The 22,657-nt window shown below is 43.2% G+C and overlaps 1 long non-coding RNA gene across 20 annotated transcripts in view; it reads right to left on the bottom strand.

Annotated features, from left to right (window-relative positions):
- Positions 1 to 17,211, bottom strand: part of LOC101721007 (uncharacterized) — a 46,338-nt gene extending 29,127 nt beyond the window's left edge. For 3 of the 20 annotated variants that reach the window (XR_015446143.1, XR_015446150.1, XR_015446156.1), the window contains exons 1-5: positions 14,973 to 17,203; positions 14,357 to 14,553; positions 7,807 to 7,892; positions 6,306 to 6,496; positions 5,133 to 5,327 (exon numbers count right to left, since the gene is read on the bottom strand). This is a non-coding gene — a long non-coding RNA (uncharacterized LOC101721007). Of the gene's footprint in view, positions 1 to 5,132; positions 5,328 to 6,305; positions 6,497 to 7,806; positions 7,893 to 11,407; positions 12,143 to 14,356; positions 14,554 to 14,939 lie in introns of those variants that run through there. The other 17 variants (XR_015446147.1, XR_015446157.1, XR_015446160.1 and 14 more) reach the window with 17 other exon arrangements.
- Between the last annotated feature and the right edge of the window lie 5,446 nt (positions 17,212 to 22,657).

Genomic DNA, 22,657 nt, shown 5'->3' with positions numbered 1-22,657 from the left:
AAAACACTGTTCACAGGAGTAATAGTAGAAAACTTCCCAGACAGAGGTGGAGAATTGGACATACAGATAAGTGAGGCATACAGGACTCCACCCAGCCATGATAAAAAAAAAAATCTACACCTAGACATATAATAGTCAAGATCCCAGAAACCCAACAGAAGAACAAAATCCTATAGGCAGTTAGAGGAAAGAAACATATCACTATAAAGGAAAGCCCATCAGAATCACGGCAGACTTCTCAACACAAACCCTCAAATCAAGGAGAGCCTGGAGTGAAGTATTTCAAGCCCTAAAAGAAAATAACTTCCAACCTAGACTGTTGTATCCTGCAAAATTCTCTTTCAAAATCGATGGGGAAATTCTATACTTCCATGACAAAAAACACCTGAGAAATTTCATGAACACCAAACCAGCACTCTAAACAATTCTAAGCAATATCCTAGAAAAAGGCAACAAAGGTCACAACTCCATGAGGCTCAACAGAGGGAAGCCACCAGGCAAGGCAAGAAACTAAAGGGAAACGGGGAAAAAGAAAGAAGAGCCAACAACAGTAAAACATCATGACAAGGATGAGCCAATATCTATCAATTATAACTATCAATGTTAATGGCCTCAATTCACCAATCAAAGAAGTAGGCTGACAGAATGGATTAAGAAGCAAAATCCAGCAATATGCTGTATACAAGAAACACACCAACTCAAAAAGAAATTCATAGACTGAAAGTAAAAGGATGGAAAATGCCTCTCCATGCGACAGGAACCCAGAGAAAAGCAGAGGTAGCAATCTTATTTGCAGACAAAGTAGATTTCAAAGCAAAACAAATTAAGAGAGACAAAGATGGTCACTACATCCTTGTGAAGGGAACAATCCAAGAGGAAGAGATGACAATCCTAAATATATATGCACCAAATACGAATGCCCCCAACCATACAAAACAAATATTAATGGACATGAAAAACCAAATAAGCATGAATACAATTGTAGTGGGGGACCTCAATACCCCACTATCACAAATAGACAGATCATCTAGACCAAAAATTAACAGCTATATTCAAGAACTGAACCAAGCTATTGAACAAAAGGACTTAATAGATATTTACAGAGTGTTCCACCCCACAAAATCAGAATACACATCCTTTTCAGCTGCACACGGGTCATTCTCCAAAAGAGACCACATGCTAGCTCACAGGGCATGTCTAAGTTAATGTAAAAGAACTGAAATTACCCCCTGTACATTATCAGACCATAGTGCAATAAAATTGGAGATCAATAACATGAGAAACTGCAAAACTCCCACAAACACCTGGAAATTGAATAACACCCTCCTGAACAACCAATGGGTCACAGAGGAAATTGAAGAAGAAATTAGACAGTTTCTACAAGGAAATGATAATGCCAATACAACATACAGGAATCTATGGGACACAATGAAAGCAGTTCTATGCGGGAAATTCATAGCAGTGAATGCCCATATTAGGAAAACAGAGAGAACTCAGATGAATAACCTAATGCAGAACCTCAAGCTCCTAGAAAAAGAAGAGAATAACAAACCCACAGCTCACACAGGAGAGGAAATTATAAAGATCAGAGCAGAAATCAATGTAATGGAGACTAAGAGAATGATACAAAAAAACTAATGAATCAAAGAGTTGGGTTTTGGAAAGAATAAATAAAATCAATAAACCTTTAGCCAACCTTATCAAAAAAAGGAAAGAAAAGGCTCACATCCATGCAATTAAGAATGAAAAAGGCAAAGTCACAACAGAACCAGCAGAAATCCAGAGGATCATCAATACCTACTTCGAGAATCTGTACTCTAATGAAATGGAATACACAGAATAAATGGACAGATTCCTAGATACATATGAATTGCCAAAGTTCAGTGAAGAAGATGTAGAAATTCTAAACACCCCAATTACAATGAGTGAAATTGAAAATGTAATAAAATATTTACCAACAAAGAAAAGCCCAGGTCCTGATGGCTTCACTGCTGAATTCTACAAGACATTTTAAGAAGAACTAACGCCATTACTCTTTAAACTCATCAAGGAAATTGAAAGGGAAACAAGGCTTCCAAACTCATTCCTGGAAGCAAGAGTTACTTTCATTCCCAAACCAGGGAAAGACCCAACTCAAAATGAGAACTAATGAACACGATGCAAAAATCCTCAACAAGATACTGGCAAACAGAATACAGAAGGTCTTCAAGAAGATCATACACCCTGACCAAGTCGGATTTACCCCAGCGATGCAACGATGGTTCAACATTCATAAATCAATAAATGCAATGCACTATATTAACAGAGTCAAGGACAAAAACCATCTGATCATCTCAATGGATGCAGAAAGGGCATTTGACAAAATCCAACACCCATTCATGACAAATACGCTACAGAAAATGGGAATAGAAGGCGTGTATCTCAACCTGATTAAGGCTATCTATTAAAAACCAACAGCCAACGTCATACTAAATGGTCAAAAACTGAAAACTTTCACGCTAAAATCAGGAACAAGACAAGGATGCCCACTACCCACAGTTCTGTTCAATATAGTTCTGGAAACATTAGCCACGGCAACTAGACAAGAGAAAGAAATGAAAGGAATAAAGATAGGAAAGGAAGAAGTTAAACTGTCATTATTTGCTGGCGATATGATACTTTACATAGAAGACCCCAAAATCCATACCAAAAGACTTCCAGCCTTAATTGACAGATTCAGTAGAGTAGCTGGATATAGGGTCAACACTCAAAAAACAATAGCCTTCTTATACACAAATAGCAGACTCGCTGAGAGAGAAATTAGGGAAACAATTCCTTTTACAATAGCATCCAAAAAAATGAAATATCTAGGAATCAGTCTAACAAAGGAAGCAAAAGTCCTCTACACTGAAAACTACAGCACCCTGAAAAAGGAGATCGAGGAGGATGTAAGGAAATGGAAAGACATCCCTTATTCCTGGGTAGGAAGGGTCAATATAGTGAAAATGGCCATTCTTCCAAAACTGCTATCTAGATTTAATGCAATGCCAATTGAAATTCCAACAATATACTTCACAGAACTAGAGAAAACAATCCAAAAATTCATTTGGAACCAGAAGAGACAGAATAGCAAAAGCAATTCTGGGCAACAGAGACATGGTGGGGGGTATCACAATACCCAACTTGAAGCTATACTACAATGCTACTGTGATAAAAACAGCATGGTACTGGCAATGAAACAGACCTGAGGATCAGTGGAATAGATTAGAAGGTGCAGAAACAACTTCAGACATACTCAGCCACCTCATCTTTGACAAAGGAGCCAACCACCCTCATTGGAGGAAAGATAGCCTATTTAATAAATGGTGTTGGAAAAACTGGATTTCAACCTGGCAGAGATTACAACTAGACCCATATCTATCACCATGCACTAAACTAAGATTGAAGTGGATTAAAGATCTAAATATTAAGACAGAAACACTAAACTTGCTGGAAGATAAGTTGGGTAGACCTCTTGAAGATATTGGCATAGGAAAGGACTTTATGAACAAAACTCAGTAGCATGGGAACTAGCAGGAAGAATCAACGACTGGGATTTCGTCTTATTAAAAAGCTTCTGCACTGCAAGAGAAACGACCAACAGAGCTAACAAACAACCTACATTGTGGGAAAAAATTTTTAGCAGCTGTAACTCAGACAAAGGGCTACTATCTCGAGTCTACAGAGAACTGAGAAAAATCAGACACCCCCCCCCCAAATTCAAAGACCCAATTCAAAACTGGGCATCTGAAATGAACAGATATTTCTCAGACAAAGGAGTACAAGCAGCAAATAAACGTATGAAAAAATATTCAACATCACTGGTCATTTGAGAGGTACAGATGAAAACAAAGCTGAGACACCACCTCACCCCTGAAAGAGTGGCTGCTATCAAGAAATCAACAAAGAACAAATGCTGGTGGGGCTGTGGAGAGAAAGGAACCCTTCTCCATTGTTGGTGGGAGTGCAGACTGGTGCAACCACTATGGAAATCAGTGTGGAGATACCTCAAAGAACTAGGGCTGGAGGTCCCATTTGACCCAGCTGTTCCCCTGCTGGGTATTTTCCCCAAAGAGTTAAAAGAATCATACCACAGAGATATATGTGTACCCATGTCTATAGCGGCACGGTTTGTAATAGCTAAAGCTTGGAAACAGCCCAAGTGCCCATCAACTGGAAACTGGATAATGAAGATGTGGTTTTTTTGAAAAAACAGACTACTACTCAGCCGTAAAGTATGAGAAAAACTAGAGTCATTTAAAGCTAAATGGAGGCACATTGAGGCCATTTTCTTAAGTGAAATAAGTAAGACACACATGTGTAAATACCAAATAGTTTCTCTAGTGTGAGAAACTGAGAGTGTAAATAAGGATTAATAACTAATAATTGATACTTTGAAATAGGAAAAGGTCCAAAGGGGTAGGGGTGGTGGGAGGAGATGGGGAAAGGAGAGAGTGGAAAGGAAAAATTGTGAGAAAAGAAAAACAAATGGAAATGAAGTATGTAAATAGGGAAGGGTGGAGGGGTGAAGGGCGCACAGGTAATGGGGAGAAAATAAGAACCAAGATACATGATGTACAGGTACATGCACCCAACGATAAATGTAAATGTATTGTAAACCTAAAATGTACCAATAAAAGAATTTAAGCAAAAGAAAAAAAAAAAAAGAACAACCATGAAGAGAAAAACAAGCAATCTCTCTTCCATCTATGGCATTCTTAAAAGTAACATGTGTGGGGGAAGGAAAAAATATATTTCAGGTTTTTTCTCCAGGTCATGGAATGAATGATATTTTCTGGATTATTTTGCTACCTGAAAATACTGAATGATCTGCTGTGTAGGTGAGGCTGGACTGTGTTGAATTCTTCCCTATAGAAAATTAGAGAACACCATGGGTATGTTGTGTCCAGCATCCTCATTTCCCCTGTGCCCGGGTTTCATCTTCTTTCCTTTCTAACTATCCTTCTCTCTGTTTTGCCTGTCCTTATGCCCATGAATGGTGGAGAAAGAAACACGTCTTTATGCCATGAAACTATGAGAGTCCTCAGATTCTGTGCTAGGTGTCTGCGTCCTGGGGAGAAGGCTGTAGTACCTGTCACACAGGCTTCACTTACCAAAGAAGACACAAAGCATCCTCAATGCCTATCATGTGTGGAAGAGCCGGATAGCAAGGAGTCATAGGCAGCAAATTAAGGGTGGAAGAACTTCAACCAAGGTGCACAGCAGGGCAGGTTTGTAGTCAGCTCTCTCCTCTACCTCACTGAAGACTGGTGGTCCTGGTCAGACTCTGGCTGTCACAGCATGAGGCACTAATGGGAGGGGGAAAGAAGGGAAGGAAAGAGGCGGAAAAAGGAATTGAGGTGTGTAATCTACATGTGCCAAATTGACACAGAGAATGTAAACATTGTATATTGCTAACATAAATAAAGAAATGAATGATGAATGAATGAATGAAAAAGGAGACCCTGGCTTTGGGAATGGATGGGAAATATCATCTCTAGGTATAGGAATGCAAAATCAAGGCTTGCCCAAGAAACAAGCCTTGCAGTGAAGGTACTCGGGAGAAGGAGACCAGGACAGATATACAAGTCCTCCTGGTGTGCCAAGCCCAGCTCAAGGAACCCGAACTAAGAGAGAAGCACCTGGGACCACAACATTCCCTACAAGGTGCACTCAAAGGACTTCACCCATCTCTTCAACCAGGTTACTCAAAGAGCTCTCATGTCCCTTCCTTTGCTCCTTGAAAGCTGAAGTAAGTTCACTAATCACATGGACCCCGATGGCTTCAGAATAATTGCCATTGCTCTACTTGGAGGTCTCTTTCTCTCTTCCTCAGGGAAGAGAGAAATTATATTATTATATAAATATGAATCATAAATTATGATATAATTTATATTTATAAATCATACTACATTATAATTATAGTTACTATATAAATATAATTATAAATTATATTGTTATATTCTGCATATAATACATACTTATGGGTAGGATATGACCTACTGTCATGAGAAGTATTACATACACGATATAAATGACTTTACTCCAGACAATTGTGAAGACGCTTGGAGGTGCTCTCTACCACAGAAGGTGTGTAAGTGGGAGACTCATGTCTGTCTCGTGGGAAGTCACCACCCCAGAGCTCACTCAATCTTTTAGGTGCTGTTCTAAGTCGCCTGCATTCTCTCCATCCAATCATGTCTTCTGGTTGGGAATCTGACCTCCCTATTGGCTACCTCGGCTCTTTCAACTGCCTTCTGCGTGATGTCATCCAACTGCCAACTTACCATTGGCTGGGAGAATGTTTTGAATTTCCACAGAGTTTTCTGAAGCGACTTCTGCATCGTAGTAAGTGGACGGTGTGACCAGTGCTCTTCCCACTGAATACTTGTTCGCTTTGGCTTCAGCCACCCAGATATCCTTCATTACCCTCTCCTTGTCCTTTGTATCTCCAATCGCTGTTACCCCTTCTCTGACCCTGTCAGGTAAGACCAATTAAGTTCAGAGGTCTTCGACATTACACATTCCCTTCTCCCCCAAATCAATTTGCTAGTGGGGACCAAATACTCGGGAGACAGGAGGAATGTCTTGAACTGGAAATCTACACACTTAATTTCATTTATGGCTTGAATCTTAGTAAGGGTAGGACTTTGGATAGATGATTTACTGTTTTGGTTTTTTTTTTGGTACCGGGAGTCAGAATACCGCATCCTTGGGTTTGCGCAGCAGGCAGGCAGCGAAACCGCTGAGCTAAATCTCTGGCCCTGATTTTCTCTTAAATAAAAGTGTTTCCTCACCCGCTCCCTGAGGCTGACCAACTGCCTATGCTTTGTTCCCTTTCTTTTCTAACAGCGTCTTAAAGGTCGTAGGTAGGAACAGAAACTCTAATCCAAGACATAAATTGTGTTTGTTTCAACAGAAAATGAGAGGGAAAAAAAAACTACCTGGGGTAGAAAACTGCCACTATTTCATCACTGCCAGTCTCCCTACACTAGTATTTCCACTTTGATTGTGATGATATTCAAAATAAACTATTCTTATGTTACAGAGATTTCTGTCTGTACTGGGTGAAAACACAAACAGGGAGACACCAAGATCAAAGGGCTGGGCTATACCCAGGCTGATACTGGAGGAGAAGGACAGCTGGGAGGGTTTCTGTGAAGCAGAGGCCAGCAGAAACTGCCTGGAATTGGAGGGAGAGGGAGGGGAAGATATGCAAAATAAAAGGGGAGAAAAATAACAAAAGGAAAAGAGATGGAGGGCATGGGGACATTCTCCAGAAAGGAAGGTGTTAGTGTGTGGTCTAGAATCTTGGAGACCACCAAAGGCTTCAGGGGACCACGGAAAGAACACAGAGTGCAATCTCTTAAGACAAGGGCAGAACAAGGTGGGCTTGCCCAATGCTGCCTTTAATGGTGTAAGAAGGAAACTAAGGCTAGCTTAGGGTTTCCCTTGGAGAATGCACCTTATCAGAAATGTCATGGCCCTGATTGCTTTGTTCCTCTTGCTTATTCCAACATAGATGCCACTTGATAATACTTTAATGTGAGTGTTTCGGTTGTTTCACACACAATTCTTCCTACATACATGCTAAAAACTCATCATCCAGAGGGCCAGGGAAACAATTTTCAGCTTCTATTTCAGATTGATTTTTAAACTAAAGAGATTTTTTTTTTTTTTGGTACCAGGGATCGAACTCAGGACCTTGTGCTTTCGAGGCAGGCACAGTGCCACTGAGCTAAATCCCTGGCCCTAAACTAAACAGATTTTTTAAATGATGTTTCTTACCCCTCGAGTATCAAAAAACCCACTCCCTTTGCATGCTTGTGAGTTTCAGCTGAAGAGTGCTTGTCATCTTTATGAAAGGTTTCTTCCTAAAACAGAATGCATATTTGCTATCAGCATCTTCATTAATAATTCATACTCATGAACAGTTTTTGACACCCAAGAAACCAATGAAATACCTGCTCACGTATAAGAAAGAAAATGTCAAGCCCCATATCTCTCATTCCACGCTTATAGAAAATAATTTTGTGAGCTCCTGTGAGATTTCCTACATTTTAAAGAACTGTTTTAGTTTCTGTTCTCCTGGCTAAGGGAGGCTGAGGCAGGAAGGTCATAAGTAAAAACCCAGCCTGGGCAAATTAGTGAGAATCTACATCCATACACAAAAACAAACAACAACAACAAAACAAATAAAGAAAAGAAAAAAAACCAATATCATTTTCTCTGTATTCTAGCAGCGACAGATTTGTTACCTTTTAGGAGTGAAATACATTCCTGATTGTTGAAGATGTTTATTTAGTAGATTGTGAGGAGAAATGAAAACTTTTATGCTTCTCTTCCCATGTGTCTTTCCCTAGCTTGTTATGTGAAAATAGCACGGGTCAAATCTGTCTCATGGGATGAACATCTGTTGCTTGGTGGGTGACAGTCAAGACAAAAGTGAATGAGAACAATAATGGGACTCCTGTATACTTGTTTGCACTCCATGCTGTGTGGGATTTCTTTTCTTTTCTTTCCTTTCTTTCTTTCCTTTCTTTCTTTCTTTCCCTTCCTTCCTTTCTTTCTTCTTTTGTTTATTTTTGAGATGAAGTCTCCACAGGTTGACTACTTTGGTCTCCAAATTGAATTCTGAGCTGATCAATCCTCCTGCCTCAGCCTCCTGAGTTTTGGGACTATAGACACATACCACTATTCCCACCTTCACACCAGGTTTGGAATATATAAGGTATGACTTGCTAGAATGTTCACATGTATTGCCTTTTGAGGCTTGTTACACACTTTTCACGGAAATTGTTTACCTGCCTACATTTATTCAGGAGAACTACATTCAAAATCACCATCTACTGGGGGCTGCCTTTGGTTTATCATGTTCCCTACAATACAGTAAATCATGTTTATTTTCCTAATGTTGCAGGTATAACAGCACTTTCTTTCTCCATAAATTCAGGATCCTTTCATGCTTGCTAAACAAACTAGTAAATGAACAGGCTGGGATTCTTGCACCTCATTTTGTATTATATTCCATATGTTTCTTTTCAGTCTGTGATGCTATATGTCCTTCACTTTACTTTCTATATTTCCAGCCCCCCTTCTATCTCCATCTTTGTTTATCACATGTAATATGTCCCTTTCATGCATGGGTGAACTGTCTCTGTGCTTATTTGCCTCACCACTTTGTAGATGAGTAACTTGCAGGTCAGAAAGTTTAAAGAACATTTTTCTTCCCAAATTCACTTCTTGAGAAACTAACCCTCAGTGGTCACGGTGACTTAGGATCAGAAGCTGGGCTTGAGAAGGGAAAGAATGACTCTTGCAATTTACCAACCACCCTGGGTTATAAATGATGCCTGGGAGACAGCGAGGGTCCTGCCCAAGCACAATGAGACACCAAAGATAACAATGCCAAGAGTCAAATTGTCTTCTAGCAAGTGAGTAGCAAAAATGTGGAGGTGAAAAGTTCCTTCCCTGCTGGTTTCTGGCCTGTGCCCAGCACACAAAGTCCCGAGAACGGGAAGTCATGCTCTGTAACGCGGTCCCAGTAGTACACCATGGGAGGACCCGAACAAGTCGATGGGCCTCTCCTGTCTCAGTCTCCCCACTCATAACTGATAAGGTTACAGTTCTCTAAGGATCTTCTAGGTCTGAAAGGCTCCAAATCCACCACCCAGGGTCATGAGTCAGTGTGAAGGCAGGCTGAAGGGCAGCCCAGGGTAGGCAAAAGGCTCTCTGGGTGCACAGAGCACACGTGGATGGGATTTATTGGATCTCTGGTGACCCAAGTCAGAGGTAGGTATTGGTATCACAAGCATCCTGATTACAAGGACTGTAGGATAGATAATATTGGTGCTCAGATATAGTGAGAATTTTTCTCTCACCCATGGTTGCATGGTCCTCTTGCTTCCTACAGAAAGTTTCCAAATCCCACCATCCATGGAAACCCCCAATCCTCTGGAGCTATCACCTTCCATCATGAGCAAGGCTGCTCCCTTAACAGCAGGTGCTCCAGCCCTCAGCTTCTGCCCTCAGCTTCTGTCACCTACTTCCAGCCAGTCATGGCCAGTTCCTACACTTACCAACACTGTAGTGAAAGTCAGTTTTCAGGGGCTGCTGGCCAGAGCCAGATGTCCTCTTTGGTTGCATCCTGTCCAGGTATTTGGCAGTGGGATGGCATGGCAGGCTCTGGAAGCAGGCATCCACCATTCGAGACCTTTACGGCGACTGTCACTAACCAGAGCACAACAGTTGTTTCCTCCTCTAGGCCTGCCCATGCCAATTCCATCATCCCCATTTATCCATCGATATCTGGCAGCCTGGTTCAGCCAACACCATCACCATACATTCTGAACCAAGGACACGGCTACTACTACTACAATCAAAGTGCAGTGGGGCCTCTGGTATCTGCAGAGCTTGGAGGACTGCAGTGTATGAGTTTGTGTCACACACGGGCAGTGGAGCCACTGCCCCTCAGCCAGAGATAGTAATGGTGTTGAAGGAGATTCAGCACAAAAATATTATAACATCAGCTTCTCCTGCCATCAGCTATTCTGGATCTGTGCAAGCCAACATGGAAACGAGTTTCCAAGGTGGGTACTGAGAGCAGAAACAAAAGGGATCGGGGTAACACTCTGCAGGAGGGATGAATCTCCTGCTGAGTACAGGTAAGCTTAGAGAAAGGCACAATTTCAGTCCTGAGATGGGCCCTGCTTCCAGACTCTGTAAGTAGGGAATGCATGACACCATAGTGACCATCTCTGCTGCACAAGAGCAGCCCAGGAGTCCACTGAGGCAGGCTGCATTTCTCAGAGCTCTTGCAGATGAGTTCCCCTTTAGCAGCCCTCCATAAGCAATTCCTCTTGGTCTTCTATTGCTGTGGTCCCTTTGGAAGACACTTCCAAGTTTGTGGTGGTAAGGACAGTTTCATTTCCCTCATTTTCAGCAAGATGCAAGACTTTGTATTTCAGAGATCCCATCCAAGGCATGTGCCTCAGTACCTGTCCTGCTCACATTTCACATTAGGAAGACTTTATCTCTCCTAGTCCATGGCAAGAAGTGTTCTTATAGCAGCAAGAGAGAAGAGCCCTGAGTGGACCTGAGAGAAGGAAGCTACAGTTGAACAGCTCTATCTGTGAGAGTGCACATATGTGGGTGCTTGCACATCTGCCTCTGTGTGTGTGTGTGTGTGTGTGTGTGTGTGTGTGTGTGTGTGTGTAGAGGGTATGGAGTGCACAGGGCCTTGTGCATAGTAGACAATACTCTACCACTGTACCAAAACATATCCTGATCTAAAAATCACTTTGTTTCCTTTGACTAAGAACAATCCTAGGACCCAAAAAGAAAGCCATAAAACCAAAGACGTCAGGTGATAAGCAGGAAGAACAGTTACCTCCTAGCTATAGAGCAAGGTCCTGTCCATGGTCCTTAAGGAGAGAGGATGGCAAGGCCTTGCTGACCCTTGGTGTGCTCCTGAGGGCTGTGCTGGTGTGAAGGGGGAGCAACTCACTTAGCAAAGACTGATTTTTCCCTTGTTTCATTTGCAGTAAAGGGAATTTCCCCAGAGACAGAGACATATCTGGGATGGCAAGCCGTGAGTCAGGCAGGGTTTGTGTCACAACTTCCAGAAATCACAGAGTCCTGCAGTAGCAGAAGTACCCACTTGCTTGAGGGAAGCCCACCAACTGAGTCTGGGGGCATTTCGGTGGGAGCTCCAGTGCAGAATGCCACTCATTCCTTGGCCTTGGATTCAAGCTGGGAGCAACCAGAGAAGGAGAGCTGGGATGAGATGAGAAGTGAGGGCCTAGAGCCTCTGGGCGCCCACAAGATCTTTATAGGCACCCAAGATCCGCTTTTACTTTCCTTAGCATCCCCTGACTCTCCCAAGCTGCTGGCTTCCATTGGGCATCCAACCCCCGAGAATCCTGGTTCTGAAGATGCCCTCTTGGCAAAGTGCCACCTGAGTCTTCAGGACCCAGGGACCCTTGACAAGGGGATTGAGTCCAGCCCGGTGTGGGCAGATGTTGAGGCCCTGGTAGAGAACATTCAACTTCCCCAGGTGCTCCAGTCCTTGGATGATCTTGACCAGTCCAACCAGCCCACAGCCATCAAAGCCCAAGACACTGATGGCTTTGATGAGAATTGTGTGCAGGAAAACTCAGCTATCACCAAGGGTCTTTCACCTATGGTGAGGAAGAAGAAATATAAAGCTTCTGAGCCAATCACTGGAGCTCCTGAGGCTAAAATGCAGCTGAAGGCCCCCGAGAGCCTGTCAGGGGAAGAAGGGTGCATTTTGACTGCAGCAGCCAGTGACAGGGCTCCCGTGGACACGGGTGAGAATTCCTACAGAAAATCTCCAATGACAGCATCCAGCAGAACCAACCAAGATAAGGGCTATGGGAAAGGGAGGGCTGAAAGAACCAAAAGTAACAATGGCAAGAAAGCTCCTGAGAGGAAGCAGTCAGGGCCTAAGGTCAAGGTGGAAGAGATGCCAACAATTCCTAACAGGAACCACAAGAGACACCAACCTGTGACTGGCCAAGAGGTATTTAAAAGGCCTCGCACGAGCCTAAGCATGCACATGCTGGAATCTGTGCAGGTTTTCCACCCTTTAGGGAAGAAGTTGTATAAGAAAGGTGGAAGCTTTTCCTCCCAGGCCCTGGGAGCATCGGGTATCACCAAAGATCCCAGGTTATCAACAAGCAAACCTTTGCCAGGGGTCCCACATGAGGGGAAAATCCCTCACAATGATGCCCAGAACCCCCACAGCACTGCTGAAGCAGAGGCTTCATCTGCATCCCTGTGTGAGCTGCCACCACCTGGACAGGAGAAGTTAATACTGTTGCCTTTTCTCAGCCCAGCAAAGCCTCAAGCCCAACCCGTTTGCAGAAGGCCACAGCCTCCAGCCTCAAGGCAGCCCACTGTAGCTCACTCGGTCTGACCTGCTGCTACTGACACAGCACAGCCATCCCAAATAGCTGCTGGCAACACCTCTCTCATGCACCCCATCAAACCAGTGCAGCCGGTCCTGAGCAATGCCAGCCAACTACGCCTGACCTCCAAGACCCAGCCTGGAGTTCCTCGGCCTGCAGTGTGTAAGCCTGCATCCCGGGCAACATCACCTTGCTCCTCACTCAGAAGAGTGCCCGTAGCCACTGCTGTGACCAAGCAGCACAGTTCCCCACCACAGCCACGCCACCCATATCTCATCGAAGACTTCAGCTGCCAGCGGATTCCCTGGAGGGAGCCCAATGTTCCTGAACTAGTCATGTCGACCCCGATTACAGAGGAACAGAGACCGGAGCAAGAGGCAATGAAGAGGCAGGCTCAGCTAGAGCAGGAGCTGGCTGCCAAATACGCCTCCTTAGGGAAGCTGCAGTTTTTCAGGCAGAGGGAGAGAGACATGGAAATTGCTCAATACTACGGATACATAAGATAAGAGCCAGGAGCACTGTCCAGACACTTTGGTACCAAGTGGTTCTCCACTTAGATATGTAGAGATCAGTAGAAATTTGCTGATTCTGATGTACCAGTGAAGATTACCATAACCACTTCCTGGTTATTTTCAGTAGACTATAACTCCTCAGCAGAGGAGCTCAGTAGAACAAACAGGAAATAAAGCCCACTTTTAAATTTTGAGGTGCTGCTCACTGTGGTTTTCTTTGGTACAGATGGGGATCAAAGGATGCATTCAAAGGAAGCGACTTAATGCTGGATGGGAGAACATGGGCACACAGGTTAAGAACTGGGCAAGGAGAAAGAAATAAGATTTGAGTCAAAAAGGCCAAAGAAGAGAGATCACGTGGGCTTAGAAGAAGAATTGAATATGGGTAAAATGACAGGAGACAGTAAGTCTTGGGTCAGGGTGAAAGAATACGATTTGGACAAGGTCCATGACAGCGCAGGATGGGCGTGGGCTGAGCAGAAGAAAGGCAACTCCCCTCTCGTGGAGCCTGGCTTTTTGATCTAGGACACATCTCCAACACACTTGGGCCACCTCAGATTATAGGTGGGAAATGTGGCTCCCAAACCCCAGCGAAGCTACCAGGGGACTGGCTGTCCTGGGGGTAGCCAACGGTGTGCTGCCTGTCCACGAGTGTCAGCAGCACAAGGCCCATCTAGAACACGGCCCACAGTAGAAATCACCACTTCCCCAACACCCACGTGCAGGGTGGCAGAGGGGCGCCACCTCAGCTTCCAAACACGGGAGGCCAGTATCACTGTGGCCCTTTTCAGGTCAGGTTCAGCAATGGTCTGGGGTCACGCTGGATGCAGAGGCAAGGAGGCCTCAGTTTGGGGCCCGGCCCGGGAGGAAGTCCTCACAGGGTGGGTGAGTGCCCACCTTCAGGCAGCCAACCTGGCCTTCAGGGCACAGTGTGCAGAGGTCACGGTTGGGTGAGATCACACTTGTAAAGGGGGCCGAAGATGAAGCCGAGGCTCTTCTCAGGTCCTGTTCTCCCCAAATCTAGACAGGTACCTTGGTCTGGGAGTGCAGTCCTCAGAAGCAGCGCACAAGAAGAACCAGCTTCAGGCGTCTGCCTAGGACAGGAGTAAACACAGGGACACCCTCAGGATCTCAGGACACAAGCACCAGAGGGCTTCGGGAATAGGGGCAGGGAGAGGGGATGGGGGAATGGTGGGTAAAGTGGCGGTTGGTGGGATGGAGGTGGGGGGCAAGAATGGAATGGAGTGGGGCCAGCACGGGTGAGGGCAGAGGAGCCACACTAGGGAAATGCTAGAAATTTCAATGTTAAAAATGAGTTCTTTAGATAGAATTTTCTAAACAAAATCCACCACTTAAAAATACAATCCACTGGCATTTAGTCCGTGATGGCATTTGTAGCATTTTCATCATCCCAGGGGGAAGTCCTTGCAACCCCTTAGCAGTCCCAACCACTACCCTCCCTGCATTTGCCTATATGCACCTTGCCTGAGTGTGGAGTCATGCAACGACCAACCTCTTAGGTGTGGAGTCTTTCACTCAGCAGACTGTTGTCATGCTTTAACCACGCAGCAGAGTGTGACAGTACTTCACAACTTCTTATGATTGCATTCTATCCTGTTGTATGGGTAGAACGTGTTTCTTTCTCCACTTGTCCATTAAGTGGTAGACAGTTGGATGGTTTTCTCTAGGAAATGTTAAGTCACATTTCCTGTGAGCTTCTCTCCTGGTGTCCTGTCACACCAGGTTAAATTTCACCCCATTCAGAGAGTAGGCAATAGAGCCAGCAGTCGGGGAGCTGGGACCTTAACTTCAACTTTCTGACTTTGAAAATCATAGATTCATGTGACAGAAGAATCAGAAAGGTGTGAAAATGTATTTCATGAAAAGGCACCATTCTCCACCTACCAACTTCACGGCTATAGTCTTCCCTGCTCTCTCAGGCACATCAAATCGACCGCTTGGGTTTATCCTTCCAGAGAAATTATGGACTCACAGCACCATGTGTACCTACCACAACTGATGGACTACTCTGTCCCACTCACTTGAAATTCCTCTTCTTTTATATTTTGTTAAATCCCAATGTGCTTTTGTGTCAGTTTTTCAGAAATATTTAGGGGTGTCTCATGTGTGCTGTTTCTCTGGAATCCTTTTCACCAACTTCTAGAACCATCCCTGAGATCCATCTAGTCACCCTGAAAGCTGACTGCCAAGGAAAAGGAATCAACCTGTAGATTTCCTCAGCCATAGCCAGCTTCACACAGTCTCCACCAGTTAGGACTCAAGCCTGACTCACGTTATTGCAGTCACAATAGAAGGTAGTGAGGAGCTCGCTGACCAGAGGATCAAAAGCGTAGGCAGTGCACATCAAGCTGGGCTGGCTGCAGATGCCTTCCCTCATGCTGAGGCACATGGTGTCACGCACCTGACAGGGCCTTTTTCACAGCCCTTCTTGAATTTCCTGCAGAAATCCATCAGGCAAAGTTAGTTGCCAGTGCTTCAAAAGGAACAACCACAACCACTCCACGCACCCTGCCCCACACCCCCTGCCAGCCTCCAGGCTTTTGACTGTGCAGCTACTTGGTTACACACTGCAGAGGCATAGGGGGGACATAAAAGCCATTGTCCTGAGAGGCACAAGTGAACAACAGAGAGAGGGCCTGTCTTAGGCTCCCTGATGAAAACAAACCCACTGGAAAAGTGAAGGGACTCTCTGCAATAAAGGCACACCAGACCACCGTGATTGGTAAGTTGGAGGGACAAGGAGTTCAACTTATCATGTTTATAGCAGCACGATTTGTAATAGCTAAAACTTGGAAACAGCCCAAATGCCCCTCAACTGGAGACTGAAGAAAGAAAATGTGGGGTTTTTTGGTAAAATGGAGTACTACTCAGCCATGAAAAATGAGAAATTAGAGGTGTTTATTGATAAATGGATGCACATTGAGGCCATAGTCTTAAGTGAAATAAATAGGACTTACATGTGTAAATACTGAATAGTTTCTCTAGTGTGAGAAACTGAAAGTGTAAATAAGGACTAAAAAGTGTAATAGGTAATGTGAAATAGGTAGAAAAGGGGCAAAGGGGAAGGGGAAGTGGGAGGGGTAGGGGCAAGGAAAGAAGGGAATGGAATTAATACGAGAAAATGAAAAAAAGGAAACAAAATCTTTGTAAATAGGGAGGGATGGAGGGGTTGAAGGGAGGGCAGGGGAAGGGGGAAAAAATAAGAACCAAGAGAGTACGTAAAGGTGCATATTTCCAATGATGAATGTCATTATATTATATTGTACACCTAAAATGTACCAATAAAAGGATATACAGAAAAAAAACAAAACAGCATGGTATTAGCACAGAAACAGACACACATCTCAGTGGAACAGAATAGCGGATACAGAATCATTCGCAGGCATGGTCACTCATATGATCTTTGACTAAACCAAACATTTTTGCTGCAGAAAAGATAGCCTTTTAAACAAGTGGTACTGGGGAAATTAGTCATTTGGATGCAGAAAAAATGAATCTAGATTCATATCCCTTACAATATACCAAACTAAAATCAAAATGGACCAAAGATCTAAGTATTAAAGCAGAAACACTTAATCTGGTGGAAGATGAAATAGGTAAAACTCTTAAAATCGTAGCTGTAGGCAAGGAACAGAACCCCAGTTACACAAGAAATAACATCAAGAATCAGCAAATGGGACTGTATCAAATAACTTTAAAAGCTTCTACACAGAAAAAAAAACAACCAACACAGTGATGAGACAACCTACAGAATGGCAAAAATTTTTTGATGACTAGTCCTCAAATAGAGAGCTAATATCTAGAATTTTTAGAAAAGTAAAAAATTAGAGCCCCTAAAATAAAAGGCTCAATGAAAAAATGGACAATTGAAATGCATAGATATTTCTTGGAAGGAAAAAATACAAATGGCCAATAAATATATGGAAAAATTTCAACTTCTCTGGCCATTAGAATAATACAAGCTAAAAGAGCACTGAGATTACATCTTACTCCAAAAAGAATGACTATCCTCAAGAAATCAAATAATAACTATTGCTAAAGAGACTATGAGGAAAAAGCAACCTTCCCATATTTTGGTGAAAATATAAAGTAGTACAGACACTATGAAAATTAGTATGATAATTTCTCAAAAACCTAAAAATAGAAATTCCATTCAACCAGTTGTTCCCTCCTAGCTGTCTTCCTGAAAGGGTTAAAGACATCATGTTACAGTAATACATGCATACCTATGTTTATAACAGCACAACCCATAATTGGTAAATCTTAAAAGTGGCCTATATGCACATCAACAGATGACTAGATAAAGAGAATGTGGTATTTATACATAATAGAGTACTACTCTGCCATAAAGAAGGATAAATTTGAGTCATATGAAAATAGATGTATCTTGAGATCATAACTTTAAGAGAAATAAATCAGATACATAAGCTTAAATATAATTTTCCCCTTATATGGAAAACCCAAAGTATAAATAAAGAGCAAAATGAAATATAGATGATAGGAAATAGGGAGACAGAGGATTTGCAAATGGAAAGGGGGCAAAGAGATGGAGGGTGACAGGAAGGGAAAAGAGAAGTGAAAAGAATGAAGACCGGTTATGTACATGTACTTACTCCCCACAATGAATGTAATCATTATGTACTGCAAACATATACTAATAAATAGATAATGTATAAAGAAGATATATGTAGATAATATGCAGATATTACACCATTTTATACAAGGGACTTGAGAATCTGTACAGTTTGATGTTCTGGGCACAGTGGGTGGAAACTAGAACCAATCTTCTGAGGATACCAAAGAATGACTATACCCAGGTTTGCCTTATATTTGGAGGTTGCTGTTTTTTTCCCCCGGTACTGGGGATCAAACTCAGGACCTTGCACTTGCGAGGCAGTGTGGGGCCACTAAGCTAAATCCGTGGCCTAATTTGAAGTATTTTTAAGCATCTTTATCCTGAAAGCAATTTGAAAGTGACTATTTCAGATCCAGACTAAAAACTTAAATCTCTACAGGGTGGATAGGTAGCCTATGTAAGTGAAGGAAGCTGAGCAGCATCAATAGGGGTGAGGGGCGGGGGAGACTGTGACAAACTAGAGAGTGCATATCACTAAAAGGCAGCTGCTACTCTACTCTGGAAAGTTGTTGCTCTGGAAAAAGGAGAGCCCAGTGTTGCCATATCTGCTGATCTTCAAGAGAAATTAGGGGGCAAAACAAAACAAATTTGTTTAAAAGCTAATGTCTCTCAATTATTAAACAGCACCAACAAATTCAGTTTATTTTAAAATATTGTATGTGCTCAGAAAGCACATCAATGACCTGGATTAGGCTTCTGGATCACCAATCAGCCCTGGTTTAGAAAGTACTCAAAAATATAATTGCTTTTTGTTCTTTAGTGGGATCACACGTTCCGTGAAAGTAGGAGCTATTTCTGCCTTTTGGTTTCCCTGTAATCATTTGATCCCCAATCCTCAGCCCAGGGCCTGGTGTATTTGGCATCCAAATATTGCAGGACAACTAACGGGGTCACTGCCATCTAGATCTCTCTGATTACAGCAGAGTAAGGCCAGAATCTCAAACAAATAAATTTATCCTTTGCTTTGATACCCTAGGGAGGTGGTCCTAATTCTTCAGAGACAGCTGGTACTAGGAAAGTGGTGAGGCTAGAAATATGAAGAGACCACTCCTGGGTAGGCATGCCACACATCTGCATCTGTCTGAGCACTGCAGGACAGGTCCTGCTCCACTGGCCAGAGGCACCTGCTGCATTTCCCTTCCCCTTTAAGAAACAAGTTACTTCTGGTTTAGGCCAGGAAACCCCCATCACCATGATTTCCACTCCAGGGTGATAGAAGCCTTCTCAGGCTAAGGAGGGAATATTGGCACCAACTTTTGGGTGACCATATCCAAACAGCTCTGTCTGTTTCAGCGGACACCCCAAGATGACAAAGACAAGTTTTCCCATACCATGAAAGGAACAATTGAACCAACTCTGCAAGTCTTGCAAAGGAGATCATTGAATGAGTCTGTGGACCACAACCCACCTTGACCTACTCAAAGGTCAAAAGAGTTAAAATTGTAAATTAGGGAGAAATTGTCTTTGCAAGAGTATTCAATGGGTGGTGGGGCCTCTTAGAAGGGGTATTTTCCTTTCACCTAAGTCTAGTCAGAGGGACTCCATGGAGACATCTGGGGGGCCTCCCTTGCACATCTGGAGTTTGGATGACTTAGTGGATGGACTGTGCTGAGAAACTTACAGCCTCTCTATAATGGTGCCTCTCCGTAAATGAGACAAGCTGTGCTCATGGACCAGAAGAGGAAGGCCTGTCCCTTACATTAGGGACAAAGAAGTGCAAATATCTCCAGTGGATCAGATGTGAGCCATAGAAGAAAAGGACTTTGTAGAACCACTTAAATGCTGCCTAAGATATCTGGGTGGGGAGACATGAGGACTCCAACCTGGGGTGTGGTATTAGACCTGGATTCCTAAGAACAGAAGGAGGCATAAATGGCCCCTGGAAAAATGTATTTCATGTGCTACAAGATGCACAGTTGAATATTTGCAATGCAGACCCTAAAGAACCCACAGATGCATCCTCAGACATGAAGCCAGCCTTGTTCACCTACTAACTTTCTTTGGTCAGAAATAATGAACTCATTGGATGAAAACCAGTCATGCCAGGCCTCTCCCAGCCCTCATTTCTCCTTCTTTCCCCATTTGACCCAAAGAGTCAGAAAGATTAGATAGCAATCTGTGGCAGGGCACAGAGTGGAAAACAGAAAAGAAGCTTCCTATTCTTGATTCTCCACCCAACCCAGTGTAGATGTGCACGCATTTCACACACACACACTCACACACACATATTACTGTCTCTACTATACTAACCACAGCAGGAATGGAAGTGGGGACAGAATATTCAACCTTGAATAAAGTTAGAGACTTTTTATTTCTTAAACATGGCATCAGATTGGATATATTCATTTCCGAAATGATAATATTGTTGTAGCTAAAAATGATCAATGGATTTTTAATTCTTAAGAATGAGCTGGTAACTATGTTTCATCAAAATGCAGAGGAGACATTATCCCCAGGGCCATAAAGAGGAAATAATAAGATTATAAAAGTGGCAACTTTTTATATACAAGAAGAGTGAAGGAGAGTCTGAGAAATAGGATGCCTGAGGCATCAGAAGCGTAAGAGCAGCGGGAAGAGCAGGTAGGCTGACATGGCCAAGGCAGCATGGAGGGACGTGATGGCAGAAGGTGTGGAGAAGAGAGAGCCAGTGGAAAGATGCGGCAAGCTGCTCTGAAGTGAATTCATTATTCTTCCTGAGAAAGAAAGCATTTGGGAAAGCAAGAGATATGCTCAGTCGGGGCCTTTCACACCATGAACCTTAGTGATGGTGAGACAGAGCCTGGAAGCCCTTTGGAGCTTATTACAATACAACATCCCTTATCCAAGTTTTAACTTGCCAAAGTTTCTGATATATGCAGTCACCTTCAGTTGGAATATATTAAAAGGAAAATTTCAGAGGTCTAAACAATACATAAGTCTAAAATTTCATGTCATTCTGAGTGGTGTGATGACTTGTGCTGTCTTAGGTGTTGTACCAGAGAGGTGAACCATTTCTTTGTCCAGCATGGCCACGCTGTATACACTACCCACTCATTAGTCACTAGGAAGCCATCTACCTTATCAGGTCAACTGTTGTAATATCATAGTGCTTGTGTTTACAAAACTCTTATTTTACTAAATAATGGCCCCAAAGAACAAAAGTAGTGAAGCAAAGGTGGCACCAGGACAAAAAAGCATGGAAGGACAGATTAACTCCGCTATTGTGTGGCAGCACTGTTGACCATATAGGAAAAATCACAGTACACATAAAGAATGGCACTATCTGGGGCTTCAGGCAAACACTGGGAGTTTTGGAATGCATCCCCTGTGAGTAAGTGGCTGTGACCACTGCAGTCCAAATGAAAGAGGAAGCCTTGAAGTGTGACAGCTTCAGTTGGGATAGCAAGAATATGGACCTGGGAACCTCTCAGGAGGCACAATTGATAGGGGCCAGCCATCTGTGAATGGGAAGAATAGAATAATGGCATAAGTCAAAGATGGCAATTTCTTGGAGCCTGAGCAATGGGGAAGTGAACAGTGCTAGTAACCTAGACATGAAACAGAAAAGGAGAAGGAATTTGGGAGAAACATAATGAGTGCAGTTTCAGGTGTGTTGGGTTTAAGGTGCTATTGGCAGGACATTCTTAGAAGATATATACAGTGCGGCTGAAAATTCAGATCTCGGAAATCCAGAGAGGTCAAGTCTATGACCTAGGGTGTTCTCTATGAAACCAGTATCCTCCTACTGTGGGTAGCGCCAACACAAGACATTCATCTACAGTTGGAAAATTCTCTCAATTATTTTTAGCACATCTTAGAAGTAGAGGAGAAAAATGGATCTCCTTTAACATTTTCATTATGTTCACTCTAAAATTATACTCTCCTGATTTCCAAGGACTTCCAGTGCCTGGTGTTGATATATAACCACATAACTTCACCCTCTGTATATAATGCTGAATTACTTACACCTCTTCCAGGGCTCACTTCTGACATGGGATGTCAAACAGAAATAGAACATGCATCTCTTGCATCTGGGGCTGAAACCTTGCAGAGAATTCTATGGGCTGCAATAAATAATTGCTAAGTTCCTGGAAAGGAGCTCTGTGCACAGACAATGTAGGGTCACTGCAGATTTATGGCTGTATCTTCAAGGCAGCAGGCTATCCACATCCCAGGAGCCTGCAGATGAGTGGGAGGTCCAGGGGATCCATGCTACAAAAAGACAGCTTGTCCTAGGACTGTGACACCTGGGCATCTCAAGAGCCATGGGACAGATGCTCCCATTTGCTAGCCTTTGTGACTGCTGCCCTCACTGCTGGAGAAAGAACTTGAGGTTTATTGAAATCTGAGTGCATTGGTGAACAGCCATTCAAATCTGATACCAAGTGCACTGAGACAAATTTCTATTATTGCAAATAAAAATTTTCTGGGCTGCTCAGCATACCCAGGGGTTGGCCTGGGAAGGACTTTACCCTGAGTGAAAAATACCTTTCTGGCCCCTTCCTACCCACTCATTTTTTTCTCATTTCCCACTGCTTTCATCTATCCCTTGGCTTCCTCTC

This window comes from Heterocephalus glaber, unplaced genomic scaffold (assembly GCF_053883595.1).
Source record: "Heterocephalus glaber isolate CG9 unplaced genomic scaffold, H.glaber_assembly_v1.0 deba00001676, whole genome shotgun sequence".
Classification (NCBI taxonomy): domain Eukaryota; kingdom Metazoa; phylum Chordata; class Mammalia; order Rodentia; family Bathyergidae; genus Heterocephalus; species Heterocephalus glaber.
Note: the sequence above shows the minus strand (reverse complement) of the source record. Positions and strands in the feature narration are given on the sequence as shown.